This window comes from Podarcis pityusensis (assembly GCF_964106645.2).
Source record: "Podarcis pityusensis genome assembly, chromosome: 7".
In the NCBI taxonomy this organism is placed as follows: domain Eukaryota; kingdom Metazoa; phylum Chordata; class Lepidosauria; order Squamata; family Lacertidae; genus Podarcis; species Podarcis pityusensis.
In genome coordinates this window covers 23,318,746-23,342,483 of record NC_138031.1, presented here as the reverse complement: position 1 = coordinate 23,342,483, position 23,738 = coordinate 23,318,746, and the positions used below count along the sequence as shown (strand labels likewise).

The 23,738-nt window shown below is 44.4% G+C and overlaps 1 long non-coding RNA gene across 1 annotated transcript in view; it reads left to right on the top strand.

Annotated features, from left to right (window-relative positions):
* The window catches only part of LOC308481189, a 60,183-nt gene extending 40,131 nt beyond the window's left edge, over positions 1-20,052 (top strand). Inside the window, exons 5-6 of the long non-coding RNA XR_013988506.1 lie at positions 13,710-13,865; positions 20,007-20,052. This is a non-coding gene — a long non-coding RNA (uncharacterized lncRNA). The remainder of the gene's footprint in view (positions 1-13,709; positions 13,866-20,006) is intronic.
* The last annotated feature ends 3,686 nt before the right edge of the window (positions 20,053-23,738 follow it).

The window sequence follows — 23,738 nt, the reverse complement described above, 5'->3', positions numbered from 1 at the left end:
CCATTCTCTCACCCGTTCTGACTGTAGTTGAAATTTCCTAATTTTCTTCTGGAAGGATATTCCAAGCAGGAAACCTCTCTTCTATACAGTGGTACTTCCGGTTACAAACTTAATTCGTTCCGGAGGTCCGTTCTTAAGCTGAGGTGCGCTTTCACTAATGGGGCCTTCTGCTGCCACCGCGCGACTTCGCTCACATCGCAGGGCAAAGTTCGCTACTAGGAGCATCTACTTCCGGATTACTGGAGCTCGTTACCCAAAGCATTCGTAAGGAGGACGGTACGTAACCCAAGGTTCCACTCTATTTTGTTCAGCTGGTTACACCCTTTGTTATGACTGGCAGAAGAAGCCACTGTAGTGAGGTCCTGAACACCCCTCTCCAGTACACGGGGCTAGCCAGGCTAGCTTTGGAATTAAGGAGCTTCTTTACACCATCACCACATAGGTGCCATTCTGTAAGAGTGAATGGGATGGGGGGAGTGGGCACTATCAAGAGAAGCAGGAGCCCCCAAACTGGTGCTGGATGCAGAATCTGCTAGTCTGAACACAAATGCCAAAGTGTTTTGACAACTCTCTTCTTCAGGAACAATATCTTCTCCTTCTTCAATAAGGGGCTTTTTCAAGAGAGGTGTCTCTTGAGGATAAGCCATTAAACCTGACAATGAGATATTGCAATATGTGCATTAACGATCGAAAACAACAACAGCTGAAGAACAAACGCACCGCTTGGAATCTGGAGGTGTTTCCCTCCCTCCACTTCTTTGTATGCATGTCAGTGATTTTACACCTTCACGAACAAGATGGAACAAAAATAGCTTGGAGTTCATAGCAAGGGATATTTCCCTGCTGAGCCAATTGGAGGTGTGGGCATGGCTGCAGGGGGCAATTTTCTCTGAGGAGACACCCAAGCTGACTTCACGTCTGTCCAGCTCCAACTAAAGTGAGCTTCCGTAGGGTGCTGGGTAAGGTCCAATGGGAACCACTAACAGGGATCTGAAAGCAAAGATGAGATTTTCAAGCAGCAGCTCAGAGCCAGTTCCTTCAGGACCCAGGACAGCTCCCAAGGGGAAGATAAGTTGTTCCAATTAGGCTCTTCTATTTTGATGCATACCTGATGATTGCCAGCGTCCCACTAGTATTAAGAAACTTAAGACAGGTGATATACCAGCCTGAAGCCATGTGCTGCTGCGCCATTTAATGGTGTCAGGTTGTACCATCTGACTCCTCCAACGGAGGCACTTTAGAGAAGCAAACTGCTTTTATCCGTTGGTAGGTCCATCTGAATTGCCATGGTTCAACCCTTCCCAGGAGATTGAGTCTCCTTGGAGAAGGAGGAAAAGCAGGACTCATTGAGCTGATTTCTGCACCATCAGTGAGGAGCTGTTGGATCCAAACATCCCTAGGACTGGATGTCTCCACCCAAGTTGCCTGAGTTCTTGGTCCACTCCTCACCCTCAGGGTCATAGGAGCCAGGCAGGAACTTCAGGGCTGTAGCAAAGCACCCAACTAGGTGTGTGTGATGCTAGGTGTGTGTGATGCCTTGGAAGAAGAGGGTCATGCATGGAAGTACAGTGGTACCTCAAAGTAGTAGATTGAGGAACTGACAAAGGGCATAATTTATGGAATTCAAGTACAGTGGTACCTCGAGTTATAAACGCCTCAGGTTGCAAACACTTCAGGTTACAGACTCCGCTAACCTGGAAGTAGTACCTTGGGTTAAGAACTTTACCTCAGGGTGAGAACAGAAATCACATGGTGACGGCAGCGGGAGGCCCCATTAGCTAAAGTGGTACCTCAGGTTAAGAACAGTTTCAGGTTAAGAAAGGACCTCCAGAACGAATTAAGTTCTTAACCCGAGGTTCCACTGTACAGGTTTTTCTTTTATTATTCCATCCATCTAACAAAAATAAACTAATAACACAGAAACTGCCCATAAGTACAGGTTAGCAATAACACAAACACACCAATGAAAAAAAACACAAACCAGTAGGATGGCACTGGATGCAAATATATGTACCAGCCCCGATCATGAAGCTGGCTGAGAGCCAGGAAGGGGTGGAGCCTCCAGATCTTATCTAAACTCTTACTCTGAGCTGCTTCACTGCTGAAACAACAGTCCCTAAGAGCTCCAAGCTTCTGTCCAAAGCCTTGAGAACTGGAGAAATGGACATGGATGCCTGGTCTGTAGTTTGGAGTAGTGGGTGGGTCCAGTATGGGTGTGTGTGTGATATTCCATATGCATCTTGCATATGTCCTTCGTTGAGGACAATGTATGCATCCCTTTAGAATACATTTTGCTCTATAGCACTTTAGTATGTGCAAATTATATGTTTCACCCACCTCACAATTGCACCATATCTTGAGGTTACTTAACTTAAGGTTACTTCTTGCAGTATGGGGGAAAGACAGCAAATGTCTTTGCACTAAGATGCACTAGAACAAACAAATAAATCACAGCCAAATTCTAGAGAACACACAATAAGTTAACTTCACAAGCCTAAACTACATATAAAAGCATGCAATAAACCACCCTCGCATGACATAATAATTATTCATTACATGATTGTGGTGCAGCTAAAAGACTAACCGAGAACAGGGCTTCTTTGTGCTAGGCAGTGGGAAAATGCAGAGTGATATAGAGTCCCAGGCCCCCAAATGAACAAGACGGATTCAGGGGAAGGGAAAAACATAATGAGGGATTTCATGATTAACGGACACAATGTTCATTTAGCAAGTTGTTTTCCCTTGAGGAAAACAAACATTTCCTTGAGGAAAGGGGAAACAGACAAGGATGATGGTGGGAATGGGGATATACTTCAGACTCTTCTTTCTTACACCACCATACACCATTTTAAACATACTTACTCTGAAGCAAGTCCCATTCATTTCAGTAGTGCTTACTTTCTAATGACTGGGGCTGTGAACCTGTCACCAGCTTAACACGCAGCTAGGTGGTTCTTTTTCTCAGTTTGGGATTGATGGGAGGGGAACACATTAAAACACAGCATTTCATAAGACAGGACAGGACAGGCACAGGATAGATATGGGCTGATGCTAAAGTTGTTTGTACCTGCTTCTCAATCCAGGCATTGGAGTGCCCTGGATGCAGAATAAACAGGTGTGCGTACACAGCCTAGATTTAAGGGCAAACTAGAATGCCATGCAGATGTGCCCTACCCTCTTTTGATATGGCAAAAGCTGTTTTGGGAGAGTCAGAGAGGGAGGAGTTCAGCATGTGATGTGACTTCTCTCTGATGTCAACAAGCCTTCTTCTGGCCTGAGAATTGCAGTTCAGGACACATGCTGCTTCTCAGTGTAGTCATCAGCTATGGCGAGGATGAATAATGTATTGACAGCGCCTTTCTCTTTCTCTCTCACATATGACAAACGAGACAGTGCAACGCACGGAGCCGTTTGGGTTTGTTTCACAAATGCCCCTCAAGAGTCAGTCGCTAACTATCCCTATTTCTTCCTTGTGAACAAAAGGCCATTGTGAAATAGCAAACTGTACTGCTACTTTGTTGGCTGAAAATAAATAAATAAATCTATCCACTTAGTCTGTTTCGTACTCAGTGCTCATATAACCTTCAATTAGCACCAGGGAAAGAATTTCCTTTCTTGCAGAGTACATAATTTAATTAAAACATATATCACACACATGCACGCACGCACACACACACACACACACACGATGTACGACAGAGGGCCTATTATATATTGCATGATTTACAACACAGTTAATGTTAAAGCAATGTTAAAGAATTTTGTGGTCAATGTGAACATGATTTGCAAAATGAGGGCAGGAGCAGCTGGGAGTGGCAGAAGCGACATTTGTTAAAACAGATGAAGAGACTAGGTTAGGGATTCCAAGAAAGGAAGTGGGAAGGGAAGATTGATGGGGGCAGGGCGGGGAACCACTGAGCAAATGCAAATCTATATATACATACTCAGGAGTAAGTCCCGTTAAGTTCAGTGGGGCTCACTTCCAAGCAGGTGAGAATAGGATTTCGGCCTGAAGGGTTTGTAAGAGCAAAGCCATAACAATCTATAATAACATTTGTAAACAGCCCTGGGAATGTGGTAGAAGGTTGGTATAAAAATATAGCAAATATGCTGTATGAAGATATATAGCTCCAGCTTCTCCTTCTGTGCTGGGATAGGGGAACCTGTGGTTCTCCAGATGTTGCTGAACTACAACTCTCATCATCCCTGATCACTGGGCTGGGGCTGATGGGAATTGGAGTCCAGCAACAACAAGAAGGCCACAGGTTGCCCATTCCTGTTCTTTGGTGTGCCACACATTACTGACAAAAACTACTAGCACAATATCATTAAAACATTGTTGCTCCAGATCAGCCACATGGCTCTCACCAGTTCCTATATCAATAGTTTAGGAACTTTTACCACTCGGTAACTAAGCTACATCCTACTGCCTGTGCATCTTTTCTGACTGATATAAGGGAAAACACATGAATCTGACCTTTGGGGAGTTTGTAAGTAAACCATTTTAAACTCACCAAAGTTTATGCTGGGGAAAGAGGGAAACTTTGGAAGGAACTTTTAACAGGGACTACTTTTGAATTCACTTGCAACGGCCTATGTTAAATGTTTTACAACCTATATTTCCATGTTTTACTTTGCTGCATCTTTTGTGGTTTTAAATCTCTGTTGGAGTTCTCTCACCAAATAGTACTTGCCCCAAACTTGGATCTTGGCATCCAAAGAAATTTCCATTTTCCCTCTTTGAACCAACAACATATCCTACCATGTGGGAACATCAACAGGCCATGTGGGTGCTCCCACACTGAAGAACTGATTCCTGGCAAGTGTGGAACAAATGTTATGTGGCACTTATGTGAAGTGCTGTGGTGGGAATCTTATCTTCTTCACTATACATCAAATTTCTGTTATACAGCATCAGTTTGATTTCTTCCTGTTGGGCATGTTAAAGAAGGACTAACTTCATGAAGACAGTCAGATTTTCCTCCCAACTTACCCAACTCTTGGAAAGCAAGTTTTCAGAACTGGCCTTACTAAGACAAAACTATTGTTTCTGCTAAGGAAATATTGATCATACGGTTACAATACATTTCCAGGAACATGTAGAAAACTATTTTGGTATGTTTAACAAATGTATCCAAAGGTTCTGCCTTTAACGATCCCCTCTTTGCTTTCCTTCCAACAAAAGATCGCTATGATCTGGCAAATTGTTCTGTTACTTTATCAGCTTAAAATAAAAATAAAAATCTATATCTATTGTGTTTTCACCCAGAGTGCGGTACCCTGAAAATAGAATCTGGGAAAGAATGTCATATCTTAGCAGGCTACATAATTTAATTAGGAAAAAAGGGGGGAGCCCAGAGAAGGTGTTGCAGAAAGCATAATTCTGCAAAAGAACAGTCAGGATAAAAAGAATAAGATCTTTTTTGTGGGTTAAAACCAGTCAATTGCAGATGACTTGTACAATACTTATTATGGCTTCTTATGGCTTCGGGGAAACAAACGTTTCACTCTCACAATTTGCAGAACATTAAAAGAAATCCTTTTTTTCCAAATGCATTATTAGGCATGAACTTTGAAGGTAACTATCATGTATCCCCGTTTTGAAGACAGAAAGCTATTACATTTAACCTCCTGTGGCCATATTTAATGCATTTAAACTCCCATCTTTGGAAACATTGTTTATAGAGTGATGTAATGGCTGCATGAATAGCTCTGGCACCTTCTAACTGGAGTTTCGCTTAACACATGTGGCCCTCGGATGAATGATGGCAACTACAAACTGATTCCATGGGATGCTTTATCTGAGAGCAGGGGTATTTCCTAACTACAGTGGTACCTCGGGTTAAGTACTTAATTCATTCCGGAGGTCTGTACTTAACCTGAAATTGTTCTTAACCTGAAGCACCACTTTAGCTAATGGGGCCTACCGCTGCTGCCGCGCCGCCAGAGCACGATTTCTGTTCTCATCCTGAAGCAAAGTTCTTAACCTGAAGCACTATTTCTGGGTTAGCAGAGTCTGTACCCTGAAGCGTATGTAACCTGAAGCGTATGTAACCTGAGGTACCACTGTATTCTGATTGTCAGTCCCCTGGAAGGTACCTGGAAGGCACAACAATAAGTTCAGAAACTGCATCCACCCACAAACATTCAGGGCTTAGCCTGGGGTGTATTTTTCTCTAACCTTTTGGGGCTTGTGGCCACGTTTGCAAACCAGAGCAACTGTTGCAGGGAACAAAATATAGCTCAGTGAGGAGGAAAGAGCATACTTTGTGGGCACAGGATGCTAACTGACTGTTGCTGTGTTACGGGGTGGGAGGACTGGGGATGGGTAGGGGGGAGGAAACAGAATGTCCTGCAAAGGAACATGGTTCGTATCCCACAAGTGTCTTGGAAAAAACGGAACATCCCATTTTTTATTGTGAGAGAACGGCGGCCATTTTGGTTGCCATGACCTTTTGTGATTTCCCGCCTTTTTTTAGGGCCGTGATCTTGCACAGAGCCCCAAAACACTCATATTTGGGTGGTGTGCCTGAAAAAAAATATGCTTTTGGTGGGGTGAGGAACCGCGGCACAAAATCCTAGCAACCGAAATGGCCACCATGGTATCACAATTTTAAAAAAGCAGGAAGATGGTGTCCTGGATTTTGGCTTCTGATTGTTGGAACGTATGGATTGTTGAGTGGCTGGCAGGCTGGAACCCTGAACAGAAGCATCCTCTATACTGCCCCCCCAAGTTGCTGGTCTCCCTTGTTGCCTGTAAATGAGTATGTATGTGTGTTTCTTTCTCCCCATAGAGCTCAGGGGAATTCCTATGGTGGTGTTGCTCCAAGTCTAAGAACAGTTTGCCTGGTGCTTGAAGATATAACTCATGTCAGAATGAAAGACATATTGATGTGTAATGCTCTCAGGTGACTCCTCCGCAGCAGTCCTTTCTCGTGTACTGTTGTAGAATCCTTGCTGATTTCTTTTTTATGGTCTTCTGTCTCTACTTGTCACTGAGATACGTACATTCCCCCCTCCCCATGTTTGTCACTGGGTTTTGTAAGCCCAAAGTGTTTGTGCCTGGATGTTCCCTGCTCCCCTGAGTCATTGTGTGCATAGTATATTGTCTGCAGGTTTACTCCCTCACTGTTTATACTGGCTGCCCCTAGAGACAGAGTCTTGGGGCCAATTCATACTTCAGCATGCAGCGCTCCATGTTTCATCCCTTTGACTTATCACTCTGTGATTTGTAGCCAAAAGCATGAGCTGCATCGATTAGAAACTACATTTTTGGGATGATGTGAGCCGATGGTGCTGTGGTACTGGGCAGGAGAGGGTTCATGGAGCCAGGAGCACCGCTCTTGATTCCCTTTGTGATCCTAGGAGAGTTGCCAGATATCTTCCTTTTGCTGTGGACTTTGCTCTCAGTAGCTGACCTTCTAAATCAGGGGTGGTGAACCTGTGGTCTTCCAGATGTTGCTGGACTAAAACTCTTATCAGCCCCAGTAAGCACGACTCCTGCAGAGGAGCACCAGAATACACCAGGGGTTGTGTTATATGGTACAGCCCCATCTGCACTACCTTTAGAGCAGTACCACTTGAAACCATCATGGCTTCCCCCAAAGAATTCTGGGAACTGCAGTTAAGGGTGCTGAGAGTTGTTAGGAGACGCCTCTCCTATTTCCCTCACAGAGCTACAATTCCCAGAGTTCCCTGGGGTAAAGGACTGACTGTTAAACCCACTTTAAGAATTTTGTAGCTCTGTGAGGGGGCGTCTCCTAACAGCATCCTTCACAAATTATAGTTCCCACTTGATTCTTTGAGGGAAGCCATGACTGTTAAAGTGCTGTCATGCTGCTTAATATTGCAGATAAAAGAAACATGAAGGAAAATGCAGCTTGTAGACTATCAACTGTAGTGGGTCATCAGAAGATCTTGAAAAGAACTTTTGCCAATGGAAGAACGTCTAGTGTTAGGTTTCTCACACATTACTGCTTGGTCAGAAACTGCCCTTCTGCAGGAGAAAGAAACTTTCCACTCATGGAAATATCCACCAATGTGGATATTGCTTTGGCCATCTTAACATCCGATTCTCAGACATCTTTCCGACTTAACGCTGGAAATTATAAGGCGAATCTTATTGCCTCCCAGATGAACGTCGTGGGTTGCTGACAGTAAACAAGATTAAATACTCCTGACAGGCTGAATTCATAGAACATTCCTATTAAAGATGAAAGAATGTTGCTGAGATCAGACAGTATAGGGTTGAATCTATGATTCTATGGAGTGATGTAAAGAAAGGAAAATAGGGGAGGAATTTCATAGAAGTTCTTGGTTTACTTATGTTCTTGTTAGTAGTCCAGTACTGGTGGCGACAATTTCGCATTCAGTTCTTGGCCCCTGCACACATCAGTGGAAGCATCTAAGCATGCCACATCCCGTTCTACCCTGCCCCTATTCCATCCCATCACCCCCCGCCCCTTCCCCCTGTCCCACCCTCGTTTTGCCTTCTTCTGGGTTCAAAAGGACATGTGCATTGGTGACTGCGTGTCGGTTGGACATGCCTGAAATGGTCATGGCCTGTATTTAGTAAGCAGGGGCCTACAATTCTGGAAGGAAAAAAGAGCAACCTTTAGTCTTCCCTCTTGAACTTGAATATAATTAATTAGTTTAAGGTGTAAATCTAAAATCAAGACCCCTTTGGCGAAGGGTGCTGATATACCAGCATCATAAAAATATGCCATCAGAAATATGCTAACTCTGGATGTGCCAAGTAGAGCCAATTCATTTCACTTGTGGTGTAGGGTCAAATCCTGGGAGCTCCTCCTCTTTGGCCATAATTTCATGGGTTGTGGGGTTTGCTTTTTTGTTTGTTTTGCCAGGGATCCAAAAGGTGAATGGGACCACCCAATGTAACTGAACCGATCACGCTCCCCTAAATCCGCCTGTGTCTCCTCCATCCCTACTGGTTGTGAGACGTATAAGGGGATCCAGCTCCTGCCTGGAGCTGGCTGTAGCAGAGTTGTTGCTGGCTGAACTGCTTTTGCTGATCACTGCGCATCACCTTGCATGTTGTGTGTGATGACACAGAGGCATGTGCTAGAAGCATGTCCCTATCATACGTTTTCCTGGGTGAAGGCGGCATACGGGTGTTTTTGCCAACAAAGTCTCTGGCTAGTTGCTACAGGAAGTATTTCTAGGAAGGCTAGGGGGTGTGTGTCTCTATCCTTTGAGCCCAATTCTCCCCCCCATTGTATGTGTGTGGCTGTTCTTCCAGCTTACGTAGCAACAGCCAATCTCTGGTCCCAGCATAACACGAGTAAAGGATTGTTCTAGCTGGCACATTGGCATAATCTAATAGGTGTGGCCTGCGCTCTTTAATACAATCCACGTTTTCAGTTGTGAAAATCTCCCCATCTCTTTCAGGCCACTGCCTCTTTGGTACTATAAACTCATCCCCAGTGCCCCCTATCCCACTCTACCCTATTAAAAGCATTATTCAGAGTAGCAGTTTGAACAACCCACTAAGAAGATAAAAACACAACAAAACAGTAACGACTAATTGCACACTTATTCAAAACTATTTAGTATAATTAATTCAACATAATGGATGAACTTGACCCGGGGATGCCAACTTTTCAAAGTTCGATTGTCATTAACGCCTCCAGCACCCCTCCAGGTCATCCCAACGTGCCCCAGAGGGCAGTACCACCCACTTTGAGAACCACCAATGTCAATGAACAACGGGCCCTGTTCTGTTGCTTCTGAGGGGGCCGTAGGCAACAAAATGAGGAGTCTGGGCTGCAGTCTACCAAGCTCTGCCGTTGCATGGCTTCCATTGCGATGGGACTTGCACAGCACACTGAAATGGATCCAGGTGGCTCAGCAGGGGTGCTTGTGGTCTGGCTCCCACCTCTTCCAGAAGCAAGAACCGAAGGGCGCAAGTGAGCTTTTCTTGCAACAACAAGCTTTACATTTGGCTTCTCTCTCTTTCTCTCTTTTGCTGTGTGCAGGAATCAGCTAATTATATTACACAGATAGGGCAGCCTGACCTAATTTCTGTTGCATCTTCCAATGAAAGAGTTGTTTTGCGAGGGAGCTGCTTGGAAGGAGGGGTAGGGGAAAGAGAATGTGCACCAGGGGGCCTACAGATGCCTTGCCAAACAGAGGAGACACACTGCCAGGAAAAAAGGGGACAAAGGGTGACACAGATCTGCATAAAATGTATCAGAGATTCATAGAATCATAGGGTTGGAAGGGAAACCAAGGGTCATCTAGTCCAGCCCCCTGCAATGCAGGAATTTTAGCTAAAGCATCCATGACAGATGACCATCCAACCTCTGCTTAAAAACGTCCAAGGAAGGAGAGTCCACTGCTGGATAGCTCAGTAGGCTAGAGCAGTGTTTTTCAACCAACTAGTGTGCCGTGAGATGTTGCCTGGTGTGCCATGGGAAAAATTGAAAAATTCGAAAGATTAAAAAAAAAAAAAGTCAAATTTTCGCCCACTAGGCGGGCGCCGGACTGTGTCCACCCTATTTTCCATCCGTCCTGGGTGGGGATCAGATCGGATGGGATCGGATGAGAGCGGACAGGCGGTCCGCTCTCATCCGATTCCCCATAGAGAGCAGCAGGGCTCTGACATCTCCCTCTCTGCACACAGTGCGGAGACGGAGCTGTCATCCGCCGGCTCAGTGGGGATCAGCGGATCGATCCCCGCTGAGCAGAGAACGGTCCGCAACGTTCGATTCCAGCCAGAATATCAGCTTTGTGTTCAGCCAAACAGGCCCAGGTTGCGCACTGAATAAAGTATTTTATAATTTTTCATATTTCTGTTTACTTACTATTTCATAATAAAGTAATTATAAAATACTTTCTATGTGTTTATTTGATTCCTATTCAAGAGAATTACTTTATATATAGTCAATATAGGCACAGAGTTAAATTTTTTAACATTTTCTAATGGTGGTGTGCCTCGTGATTTTTTTTCATGAAACAAGTGTGCCTTTGCCCAAAAAAGGTTGAAAAACACTGGGCTAGAGTATAATTTTTCCCCCTTCCAGTAGCACCTTAGAGACCAACTAAGTTTGTTATTGGTATGAGCTTTCGTGTGCATGCACATGAAAGCTCATACCAGTAACAAACTTAGTTGGTCTCTAAGGTGCTACTATGAGGGACATGGGTGGCGCTGTGGGTTAAACCACAGAGCCTAGGACTTGCCGATCAAAAGGTCGGCGGTTTGAATCCCTGCGAGGGGGTGAGCTCCTGTTGCTTGATCCCTGCTCCTGCCCACCTAGCAGTTCGAAAGCACGTCAAAGTGCAAGTAGATAAATAGGTACTGCTCCGGCAGGAAGGTAAACGGCATTTCTGTGTGCTGCTCTGGTTCACCAGAAGCGGCTTAGTCATGCTGGCCACATGACCCGGAAGCTGTACGCCAACTCCCTCGGCCAGTAAAGCGAGATGAGCGCTGCAACCCCAGAGTCGTCTGTGACTGGACCTAATGGTCAGGGTCCCTTTACCCTTTACCTTTAAGGTGCTACTGGAAGGATTTTTAAAATTTTGTTTTGACTAGGGCAGACCAACATGGCTACCTACCTGTAACTAGGCTAGAGTACAGTGCTGATAACACCAAGGTTGCAGGTTTGATCCCCATAAGGGGCAGCTGCATTGCAGGTGGTTGGACTAGATGCCACTCAGAGTCCCTTCCAACTCTATGATTCCGTTTCTACTCTACTCACCTTGCAAGGGAGTCTGTTCCACTGTCAAACAGCTCTTACCATCAGAAAGTTATTATTCCTGATGTTTAGTCGGAATCTCCTTTCCTGTAACTTGAATCCATTGGTTCGGGTTCTAGCCTCTGGAGCAGGATAGAACAAGCTTGCTCCATCCTCCATGTGACAGCCCTTTAGATATTTGAAGCTGGGCTATCATATCTCCTCTCAGTCTCCTCTTATACAGGCTAAGCATACCCAACTCCCTCAACCATTCCTTATAAGGCTTGGTCAGCACAAGCTTTGCCTCTCCCTCTTTTGGGAACTGGTAGCAATGCTCAGTGTTGCTCAGAAGGCAGGTGAGTAACATTGCCCCACCTGAGGTGCCCCAGCAAGTTGGAGTTGTCTTTCCTCAGCTGTTGTGAGAATCTGACTGGGCCTTTGGCAATCTCCTATTGTTATGTACTGAAGTTCTCACCCTGGGCCAGCAGGGGGATACTGTAGATAGTTATGCAAATAAGGGATCGAAAGTGACGTTCACTGATTGGATAGTTTTAGAAAGTTGTTACAGTTACGTTGTACTGGAGCTCTATATAAGCAGGCTGACTGAACCCTTCAGTTCAGTTCTGTCCTGGCCTGTGAATAAACAAGAGCTGTTTGAAGAATCGCTGTGTTGTCTGATATGTTCACCCACAACTTAACACCTATAATGGAGGTTGAGGCTGCTTACACACATACATTTAAAGCACATTTCCTCCTCTCCCACCCCAATTCCCTAGGAACCATAGTTTACCCCTAATAGAGCTACAATTCCCAGGATTCTTTGGGGTGGGGTGTTTTAAATGTTTAGGGCACATGCAGCCTGGGAGAATAATTTTGTGCCTTGTGTTTCTTTGGTTCTTTCTTTCTTTCTCAAAAAAAATATTATTTTTTAAACAAACAAACAAACAAACATAAATCTCTATCATATTCAAACCAAACTTAGTAACATTGTTAAGTGACTTCTTCGTGTCCCCCTGGTTGAACCACTATTCTTATAAAATTAACTTAATCACCTTTCTTTCTTTTTTAGAACCTCCAAGCTGACTTCCCTGATTTTTTTGCTTTTACCACGATCAGTTTTGACTGGATTGTATTTGGGGCTTTTTAAAGTATTGTTTTGGTTTATTTTTCTACAGAGCTCCCCTTGGGACATGTTTGTGGTGAAAACTGGTACATACATTTGCTTTAAGAATCAGAATAACACCACCGCAAACAAAAATTCAAAATCCATGCAATGCAGAGATCTCCAAGAAGTAAGGCCACCTTTGCATACATCCCTCTCTTCTGGACAGGTGTGGAAGTGTGGCATTGGCACTGAACAGGTGCCAGGGATTGACCTTGGACCTCCCACATACAAAGTAGACACCTTACTGCTGTGCCTTCCGAACTCTGGGCAGCAGAGTTCAGCTGAGCTGGTGCCAGACCAGGCTCTGCCATTACTGCCCCATGCTGTGCCGCCCCATGGCTGCGTTGAGCTGGGCCACTGGGGTTTTAATTTGGTAGGTAGCACAAGCAGCTCCACTGGTTTCCTGGGCCGAGCCAGCCCAACATGAAATACAACACACATACTTCAGCCGCTGCCTCCTTCTCTGCTTCTGTTTCCCAGTTGAACATTTTGTGGGTGGTATCTAGCTAAGGCTACATCCATACCACGCTAGGATACCACTGAAAGCAGTCATGGCTTCCCAAAAATAATTCTGGGAGCTGCAGTTTATTGCAGATATTACTACTGAGAAGCATGAAGCAAATTGGATGCATAAAAACCGATTCTTTCTGGAATAAAACATTGTTCAGATCTATAAGTTTGATTCAAAGTTTCACTTGCAGAACTTTCTTCAAAACAGAACAAAAATTAGTAAACGATACAGCCAAACAGTGTACTGTACAATATCCTGTGTGTGTCCAGCACAGGCTCAGCATCTTAAAAATAACTTTACTTCTTCCAGAAATCATAGTTGTGTCTCTCTTCCATTCCAGCCTACATTAGCCTGCATCCTACCTAAGGCTATGAAGAGCCATTGTCACATCTTACTCCAATTCTGGCTGGGAATGAAAGACCAAAGGCAACTCCCTTCAAAATGATGACTTGCAATTCAATACCTTAATCACCCGATCTAAGGTTAAACACCACAGGTGACCTAGCAGAGAACAATAACAGTAAATTATCAACCCATCTAGCAGCTTAGAGAGCTCTTCTTGCTCTTCTTCAGCTTCAACAGAATCTTAAACCCGTTCAGCAATACACATAGGCATTTTCCATTTCTTTGTGAATTAAACAATTATACATAACACGGTTTGTTAGGAGTGCTAGGACCCCTGTTCTCCTCCCAAAGCTACAGTTCCTAGAGTTTCCTGTGAAGAGAACCACTCTGAGAATTGCAGCCGTATCAGTCATATTCTGAGAAAGTGTCACCAGGCCTTTGAGTGGAAATGGACAGTGGCCAAAGCCAAAGTAGGGGAGCTTTGCATGACCTCTATTCTGAAGGAACATATGTCTGGCAGAAACAGCTTTTTCACACACACACACACACACAGAGAGAGAGAGCGAGAGCGAGAGAGAGAATCAAAATGAACCAAAATGGTCAAAGGCCTGGAAACGATGCCTTATGAGGAACGGCTAAGAGAGCTGGGCATGTTTAGCCTGGAGAAGAGGAGGTTAAGGGGTGATATGATAGCCATGTTCAAATATATAAAAGGATGTCACATAGAGGAGGGAGAAAGGTTGTTTTCTGCTGCTCCAGAGAAGCGGACACGGAGCAATGGATCCAAACTACAAGAAAGAAGATTCCACCTAAACATTAGGAAGAACTTCCTGACAGTAAGAGCTGTTTGACAGTGGAATTTGCTGCCAAGGAGTGTGGTGGAGTCTCCTTCTTTGGAGGTCTTTAAGCAGAGGCTTGACAACCATATGTCAGGAGTGCTCTGATGGTGTTTCCTGCTTGGCAGGGGGTTGGACTCGATGGCCCTTGTGGTCTCTTCCAACTCTATGATTCTATGATTCTATGAGAAGGACGCTCTCCTAAGTAAATTTCAGTGCAGAGGAAACTTCAAATAGCCAGACACAAATCCCCGAAAAACAGGATTTCTAACACAATTGCAGGGAGGTGTTATTTCATTTGCTAGATATGCTCCTCACCAAAGGCAATGTCATTCCAAATCTGACCTGTACCACTCAGTGCCAACCCAACCATTAGGCAAAGTGAGGCAACTGCCTCAGGCAGCAGATTTGAGGTGTTAAACAAAAGCAATAAATCCTTATTTATTTTATTCTTATTGTGCTACTGCTGCTTAGGAGGGGGAGATGTGCTTGTGGGATTTTCTGCCTTGAGTGCCCAAATAAAAGGTTTGGTTTGGGGCATTCCCATACACCTTTCCTGAGGGTGGGTAGGTGGCTTTTACTCCTCTACCTCAGGCAGAAAAATGTATTGGACTGGACTTGCGCACCGTATAAATATTAATTAACGATTGTCATGGATAATGGCAGCACATATTACTCAGGGCAGGCTTGAAAGCCTGACGAATCCATCCCTCAAGTCAATAAAAGCAGCTCTCAGAGGCAAAAGGAAAGAAGAAGAAGAAGAAAAGCACTCCAGTTCAGACTGTCACTCAGGATGCTCTCCCTGCAGAGATATAAGCAAACAAGCACTTAATGTGCAGCGCATACATAATTGCATTGGGAGGGAGAGGGAGGAGGGGAATAATGTGGCACCCTCTGGCATGAAATATGCAAGAAGCAGCAATTCCACATGGCAAGCAGCACACAATGCTGCACAGGCTTCCTCTTATCTGCAAAAAGCTGCAAATGAATTCGGAGCTGGTTCAGAGGAAAAGGAGGCCTTGAGAAGACGCAGGAGCAAATCACACTCTCCTCCTTGCTCATCGGTGCCCTCTGCGAGGCATGTGTGTGTGCGAGCAAGCTGTCTAATGGGTGTGTGTGTGTGAGAGAGAGAGAGAGAGAGAGAGAGAGAGAGAGAGAGAGAGAAACCCATTTAAATTCAGAACCATGTGGAAGGGCCACCTCTAATAGCAGCTCAGTTGCTGGGGAGATTCTGTGCTTCTCCACTGGAAACCTTCATCACGCGGAGCCAAAAGCATCACTGTCACAATTTTGATTAAGAATTAATGAGATAGAAGGCCAGTTTGAACTGAGTTGGGTTTCTTTGTTTGTAATATTCCCACCAGTGTTTCTGAGTTCCTGGATTGGCAATATGAATCAACTGCAGGGTTAGGACTGGAGTAGAAAGGGATCGGTGACTTTGGCACTTAGCACCAAGGGTTTAAATGATCTGACATGTGTTTGGGTTAAGAATGTCATTTGGCCTGGAAAACCTTTGAAACATGGGGTGCACCAGGATGAGCTCTGTCGTGGTCTGAACACCCCCCGAAGGCAGAATAGTCAGTGTGCCAAGTCAGCCAGTCAACGGCTGTTGGTTTTAGCTAGTAGGAAATGGTGGTGGGAACTGACTCTTAGGTAGCATACACATCATACATTTAAAGCATGTGACTCATGGGAACTGTAGTTTTCCCTACATCAGCAGTGGCAAATTCAGAAGCACAGGTTCCCTTCCTCATAGTCACAGCCATGACCCTTCACAGCCACTCTCCCTTCTAAGATTATACAATATTCTAAGATCATACAATAATCTTATAATTGTATAATAATAATAATAATAATAATTATAATTATAATAATAATTGATGCTTTTGAATTGTGGTGCAGGAGGAGACTCTTGAGAGTCCCATGGACTGCAAGAAGATCAAACGTATCCATTCTTAAGGAAATCAGCCCTGAGTGCTCACTGGAAGGACAGATCGTGAAGCTGAGGCTCCAATACTTTGGCCACCTCATGAGAAGAGAAGACTCCCTGGAAAAGACCCTGATGTTGGGAAAGATGGAGGGCACAAGCAGAAGGGGACGATAGAGGACAAGATGGTTGGTCAGTGTTCTCGAAGCTACCAGCATGAGTTTGACCAAACTGCGGGAGGCAGTGGAAGACAGGAGTGCCTGGCATGCTCTGGTCCATGGGGTCACAAAGAGTCAGACACGACTATACGACTAAACAATAACAATAATAATTAATGATATCTGCAAGTTGCCTTTCAGCTAGATCTACTGCTTTCTGTGCACATGGGCAAATGTTTTGGAGTGCTCCAATATCTTCTTCCTAAGCAACTTTAGTTATATTCTTCTTGAAGCTCCATCATACGTAACAGAACTTGGACACTGTTGTCTTGAACCTGAATCACTTTTATTCCCTGTGTTCCTGCATGCGTAGCTTTTGCAGCCTACAGAACCACAACTCCTTGTGCAACGTTTGGCTTCCAGCTCTGAGGCTGCATGCACATGATACATTCAACAGCACATGACTTCTCCCAAAGAATCCTGGGAACTGCAGTTTATTAAGAGTGCCCATCTCATGTATCCTAGAGGTACCCAAGCAGTATAAAAGGATATATTTTCAGCCATTGAGAAAGAGTTTTCTCATCCTTTGTGATGATTGGAGCCAATCAAAGGAGTAAAAGGTAATGAGTCAACCAATGAGGATTGGCTCCTAGGGTCACTCTGGAGAAGGCGTCTGAAGAACACCAAAGATTTGTTATTTTTCTAGCGGCAGCTAGACTGGTGACTGGGAGCGGCCGCCGAGACCACATTGAAAGACCTACATTGGCTCCCAGTACGTTTCCGAGCACAATTCAAAGTGTTGGTGCTGACCTTTAAAGCCCTCAACGGTCTCAGTCCAGTATGCCTGAAGGAGCGTCTCCACCCACATTGTTCAGCCCGGACACTGAGGTCCAGCACCGAGGGCCTTCTGGCGGTTCCCTCACTGCGAGAAGCTAAGTTCCAGGGAACCAGGCAGAGGGCCTTCTCGGTAGTGGCGCCCTCCCTGTGGAACACCCTCCCACCAGATGTCAAAGAGAATAACTACCAGACTTTTAGAAGACATCTGAACGCAGCCCTGTTTAGGGAAGCTTTTAATGTTTGATGTATTACAGTACTTTAATTTTTTTTGGGAAGCCGCCCAGAGTGGCTGGGGAAGCCCAACCAGATGGGCGGGGTACAAATAATAAATTTATTATTATTATTATTATTATTATTATTATTATTATTATTATTATAGATTGGCCTCAACCTCAGCTGCAACAAATTTCTTATAAATTATTAGTGGCAGCTTCAAGACTTACTTCCTGGTTTTCTGTGATCTACAGATAGGAAGCTCGCTCACCATTTGGAATGGAACACATTAGAAGCTAAGGAACCAGCCACTGCCCTTTATTCTTCCCTAATTTGCATGGTGCTGTTTTATTGGTCCGAGAGCACCATTGGTACAATAAGGGAGCAAAAGTGAGGTTGGAAGCACTCCCAAGGGTGGGTGGCATATTTCTAATTTTCACTGAAGTCAATAGAAAGCGGACAAGTGATGACTGCAGCATTCCCTGTTTTTTAAAAACTTATTTATTGAAGAATTGATTCGATGTGGATTGCAGAAATGATATTGTTACCATCAAAACTGCCAGCCAGCAGATAAATATCAGCAAGTTAAGCAGAAGGATTGCCCTTACCTGGTCAATAATAAGCAACATAACTTTATTCCTGCTGCATGCTGCTGTGAGGTTCAGTGGTGGGTTGCTCACCCCCATGGGCTGAAGGATGAATGCAAATTTTGACAATTGAAATCCCACCCTCCTTAAAAAAAAAACAAAATCTGCACACTAGACAGGCATTAGGAAAGGAAGCATTTTAAATCTTCTCTTAGTATTATTGGCACAGTGAAAGGGAAATGCACTACTTTTTTCAGAGAAGGAGTAATGATGTCATTTGCTGGCATCCTAGGGTAATTGATCTTTGCTCTGCAAAGCGAATGAGGTAATAAGTTTACATTCATTTGTCATTTATGAGTCCAGAGGAAGTCAGAGAAGGATGAACCCAATCAAGCAAAGGCTGGATACTTCTTCCTTTTTCTTTGATTTGATTCCTACTTAATGCTAGCTATTTAATGGCCATACTGCTTTTCAAGATTGAGAGCATTCCTGCTTAAAAGCTCAAAGCTGCATTTAAGCTGGCGAAGATCTTTCATTAAAGCTGAATGCATTTTCCAAGTTGAACCTCTGAAGTCAGAAGTGACTCAGTCAAGGCAGCTCCATATCCTCGTCCCTACAGTTCGTCAATAATAATAAAAACAAGAACAAAGCAAACTTAACCTGATGCCAGCTGCCACCAAAGACTCTGCAGTTGTGCTCAAGAAAGTTGCTATCTTTTAATAGGGATCTCAAGCCTCCAAACAAATGTTCTTTCCATTAATTGGATAGAATTCTGCCGTTATAATATTAGAGTGACTGAAGAAATACAGAACTGAACTGTACCATGTCTTGCCAAGAGCAGACTCTGGACCCTCATACAGAAGTGGCTTGCTGAAGTGGGGGGCAGAGCAGCTGCACAAACTTTCTAACAGGTGGGTCACCATTGCTTACCAGGAGGGGGAGAGGAGGTTGGCATGGTGCAAACACATCAGCAGAGCCAGTCCGACACACCCATTGGTGCCTTTGCACCATGCTGACCACCCTGCCTTTCTGTCCCTCTTCCTGCTGGGAATCAACAATGGCCCACCTGATGTGAAATTAGCGTAGTGGCTCTGCCCCACTTGACAAGCTGCTTCTGCCCTCACAGCAACCAAATAATAATAATAATAATAATAATAATAATAATAATAACCAACAGGGAGCACTGCAAGGGTCATCTGTCAGCAAGGATGGCCCTGCCAAAAGGCAAAGTGAGACAGGCACCTCAAGCAATAGGATCAGATCCTCCTGGCATTCCTCCTGGGTCTCTCACCCAGTGATTCCCCTCTGTCTGTGGGCCACACAACCTTCTCTGCACCACCTAACAAACCTACTGCCCTCAGTAGCAGTGGAGGGCACTGTCCTATCACCAGTGTCGAATTAAGAGTAAATTGCCAATGGAATGGGAGGGGGTGTCATCCTTTCCTTTGCCTCAGGCGGCAAGATGTCCTGGGCCAGCCCTGATGTAGTCTAGGCATCAGACTATGCCCTGCCTCTACAGTCAAAGACAGAATGCTTCTGATACCTGTCGCTGGAAGTTGCAGGAAGGGAGAATGCGATGCTCAGGTCTGCCTTGTGGTTTTTCCACAGGCATCTGGTTAACTATTTTGAGAACAGGATACTGGACTAGATGGACCAGCAGGCTCTTGTGTACTGGTCTAGCTTAGATGTGGCAGAAAATGGTCCGTGAGACAAAAATTCCTTTATCTAACCCAGGGTTTCCCAAACTTGGGTCTTCAGGTGTTTTTGGACTACAGTTCCCACCATCCCTAACCACTGGTCTTGCTAGCTGGGAATGATGGGATTTGTAGTCCAAAAGCACTTGGAGATCTCACCTAAGGTAGCAACCTTTTTCTTTTTTCTACTGAGGGCCATATTTCCTCAAGAGCAATGTGTTGGGGGCCACATGCGATTGGGAGATGGGGCTGGAGCCTAGGATGGGTTGGACTACCTACTTTTCTTTCTCTCTTTCTGCTGCTCCCCATCTTTCTGATGATTGGAGGTTGTGCAGTCAGCAGGACCAGCTGGGGACCAGAGGGTTCAGTCCTGCTCAGTTTGACTGCGTACATGCGTTTCCCAGTTGGGAACAGACACACACAGAGCAAAATTGATGTGTGGGGCTGTTTGAAAGCCCTATTGCAAACAACCACATGCTGCTCTTTGTAGATGCTGCCCCACCCAATGTCCTGCCCTCCTGACAATCTCAGATTGTTCCAGGCAGCTTAACCCTGAACAATCCAGGGTTGTCTTAACTGACTCAGTCAACACCTGGATCTTCCAGAATTGGCCTGATTTGGTTTGGGATTCAGGCTTTGACTGAATTCGGTGTACAGCCCTATTACTTTCCTGTCAATGTTGGTTTAAATCTGTGATTTTTGAAAGGTTCAGTCTGCCATCTTGAAGCAAAATGGCACCCAGTGGTTTCCAAACATAGACCAAAACCCACTCCTTCATCTCAGGAACCATAATTCCAAATTGGGTCCCCAGTTTGGAATGGTTCGCTCCACCATTTTGTTTCGAAGTGGCACCGAGTTGCTTCAAAATGTATACAAAACCTGGTTCCTCCATCCTCCAGACTGAATGATGAAATCTCAATAAGTGTCCATATGTATGCCGGACAGACAGATGGACAGACAAAACATTTTCCACAGTAGTGGGTCACTGTGTTACCATATGTTTGGTGTTGCTCCGTGATTTTTAGACCTGTGAGTTGATAAGATAGAAAGAGCCCATGGAAGAAACTGTCTCCATCTGTCTACTCTTCTAATTCTAAATCTCATTCAGCTTAAGCTCTTTACTCATGATTTCCACATTCAAGTTCAGACAGATACACAAGGGAGCAATTGCACCAAAGTATTTTCTGCCAAGTCCATTCTGACAGGCAAGACTACTGATAAAGGTCAGGAAAATATGACTGGAATATAAAGGACATCAAGCAGTCTTACTCAGAATGTGAAACCTTATGATTATGAAACCTTATGATTAAACACACAGACACCAGAATATGTGTGCATCTTTTTATATGCCAAACACAACCTGCTTCTTCTTAAAAAAAGAAGAAGCTGTTTATGACAAACAAAAGGAAAAAAACAATAATTTGTTAAACAACATTTCAGTATGTGGTGCATTATACTTTTGGATTTGACAGTGTTGGTTAAAAATAATGCCCTTAGTAAACTTTCCTTCTTCACCCCAACAGGTCACCCCATTCTTTGCCATGTGCAGAGGGGTGTGAGAGAGTAAACACAATATGCTTCTACGCCGGTTTAGCAATCCCTGCCAGGACCAGTCCCACCATTAGGCAAAGAGGTGGCTGCTTCAGGCACTGATTTAGGTTCCCATGAAAAGGGGAGAAAATTATTATCCTTTTAACATATTATTGTTATCATTGTTATTGCATTTCTATTACAAGGGGGAAGTGCTTGTGGAGTTTTCCGTCTCAGGTGTCCAAATAACTTGGCAGCCTTGGGTACAGTTGTTGTTGTTAATTCAGCTTATACACTGCCCTATAGCTGGAGGTCTCAGGGCAGTTCACAACAAGATGATGGGTGGGTGCTGGGGACCAATGTCTATTGGACCAGTCCTTTCCCCTGGATTAGGACCTTTTGACTCATGTGGCTTCTAGGCCCTTGAACATCTGCATGATGGAAGATTCCTGGATTTCCAGTGGCCAAGGATTGAAGGGGCCAGAACCCTGAGTAGGGCTGCCAAATTTTGAAGAGCAAAAAAGAGGAGACATTTGCCAACTTCTACTTTTAACTATGGATTGCTATGACAACTCTACCCATGAAAAAGAGGATGTGTACCTGGAAAAAGAGGACATATGGCAACCCTATGAGTGTTCACCCCTCCTCAAGGTGAGGAGAACCAGAAGAAGTTATGAAAAAGGAAGTGCATGCCTTATTTCTAAAGAAAGTCTATTTTTATGATGATAAACAGACTAAAGATCTTCAGGTAGATACCACTACAGTTCTGTTTCAGTCAGATCTTACTGGACATCATGTTAATGGTCTCAAGGATGGACTTTTGGCCTGGCCATGCCTTAGTTTCAGTGAAGACAGCTGCCCTGTTTCCTATCCCCTGGTTGGCGTTTGGATTCTTTTTCTCAGACATCTTTGTACGCTTTCAAATTGTCACTCCTCTTTCTGCTTACAGCAAAGTCTTGAGGCACGGACAGCTTTGAAAAAGCACCCAGAGATACTTTCATAAGTGAATAAGAGTGGTAAGAGTGGTGCATTTAGCTTATTGCAGATGTTCTGTTCTATCAAGCTGTCAGTTCCTTTTTAAAACCTCGAGAACACAACGACTTTCGCTCGTCTTCAGCTCTCCTATTAGAATTGCCCCAAAGTGTAAAAAATTCTCTGACACGTTTTCCAAGAATAGGGATGCTAGTGTTGGTGTCCTGACTAATTTCCAGCTGATTAAGCTTCTCACTCCAGTTAATTCATGGCAGGGGCAATTTGCCTTTTCTGCAATGCTTCTCTGAAGGTAGCATATATAGCTGCCGTGTGCCCTTCAAAGAGTTTGCTCCTTTCTCTCCAAAAGTTGCTGCATTCTAGTGATGGCTCAAGCGACGCCTGAAATTTTAGACTGTGTTAAGGTCTGTGTGATCTCTGGGTGGAGGTTCTCCAGCGATGCTATTGTTAGAGGGCTCAGCAACACATGCAACGGTATATGTTCAAATAGGTATGAATAGAGGTGGCATCTAACCCACCTGCTTTCAGCAGCCAAAAGCATCATAGCCAGACACTGGAGAGACCTGTCAGGAGTAAGCATGGACCAATGGTACCAAATAGTATGGGAAACAGCCCTACTAGAAAAATTAACCAATAAACTGAAACTGACACGGGGACAAATAGAAAAAGACACCTTCACCCCGATATGGCTCCCCTTTATCACATACACAGCCCAACAGGACAACAACAAAAATCCACCAACAGCATACAAATCAATATGGCTAACCTGATCCAAAACACACACACACCCCACTCACACATGAAAACAAAGACCACCACAGCCAACCACAAATGAATAACCAAACCCTAGGCCAATCCCAACCTCTCACCACCAAAGGAACACAAGCGAAGAGCAAAGAATCTGCACAAGCAACGCTGACACCAAACCCCAAATATAGTAAGTAAAATAGAAACACCGTTGCGCGACCCCCCCATCTCCCCCCCCTCTTTCCCCCTTTTCTTCCTAATGTCTCAACAAATGAAACTGATTTGTAAAAATGTTACATGGGAAAATACGAGAGAGAGAGACATTGCAAACACTTTTGTAAATCAAGAAAATCTTTTTTAAAAAACAGAAAAAATAGAGGTGGAATCTATAGAAAGCGAGGCAGACCTCCACCCCATTGGAAAGCAATGGGGCTTAAGCCTGCCACTGTATGCTTTAAAGTGTGAGCCTAGGCAGGTTGATCAACTGCTAGCAAGGGAAGGTGAC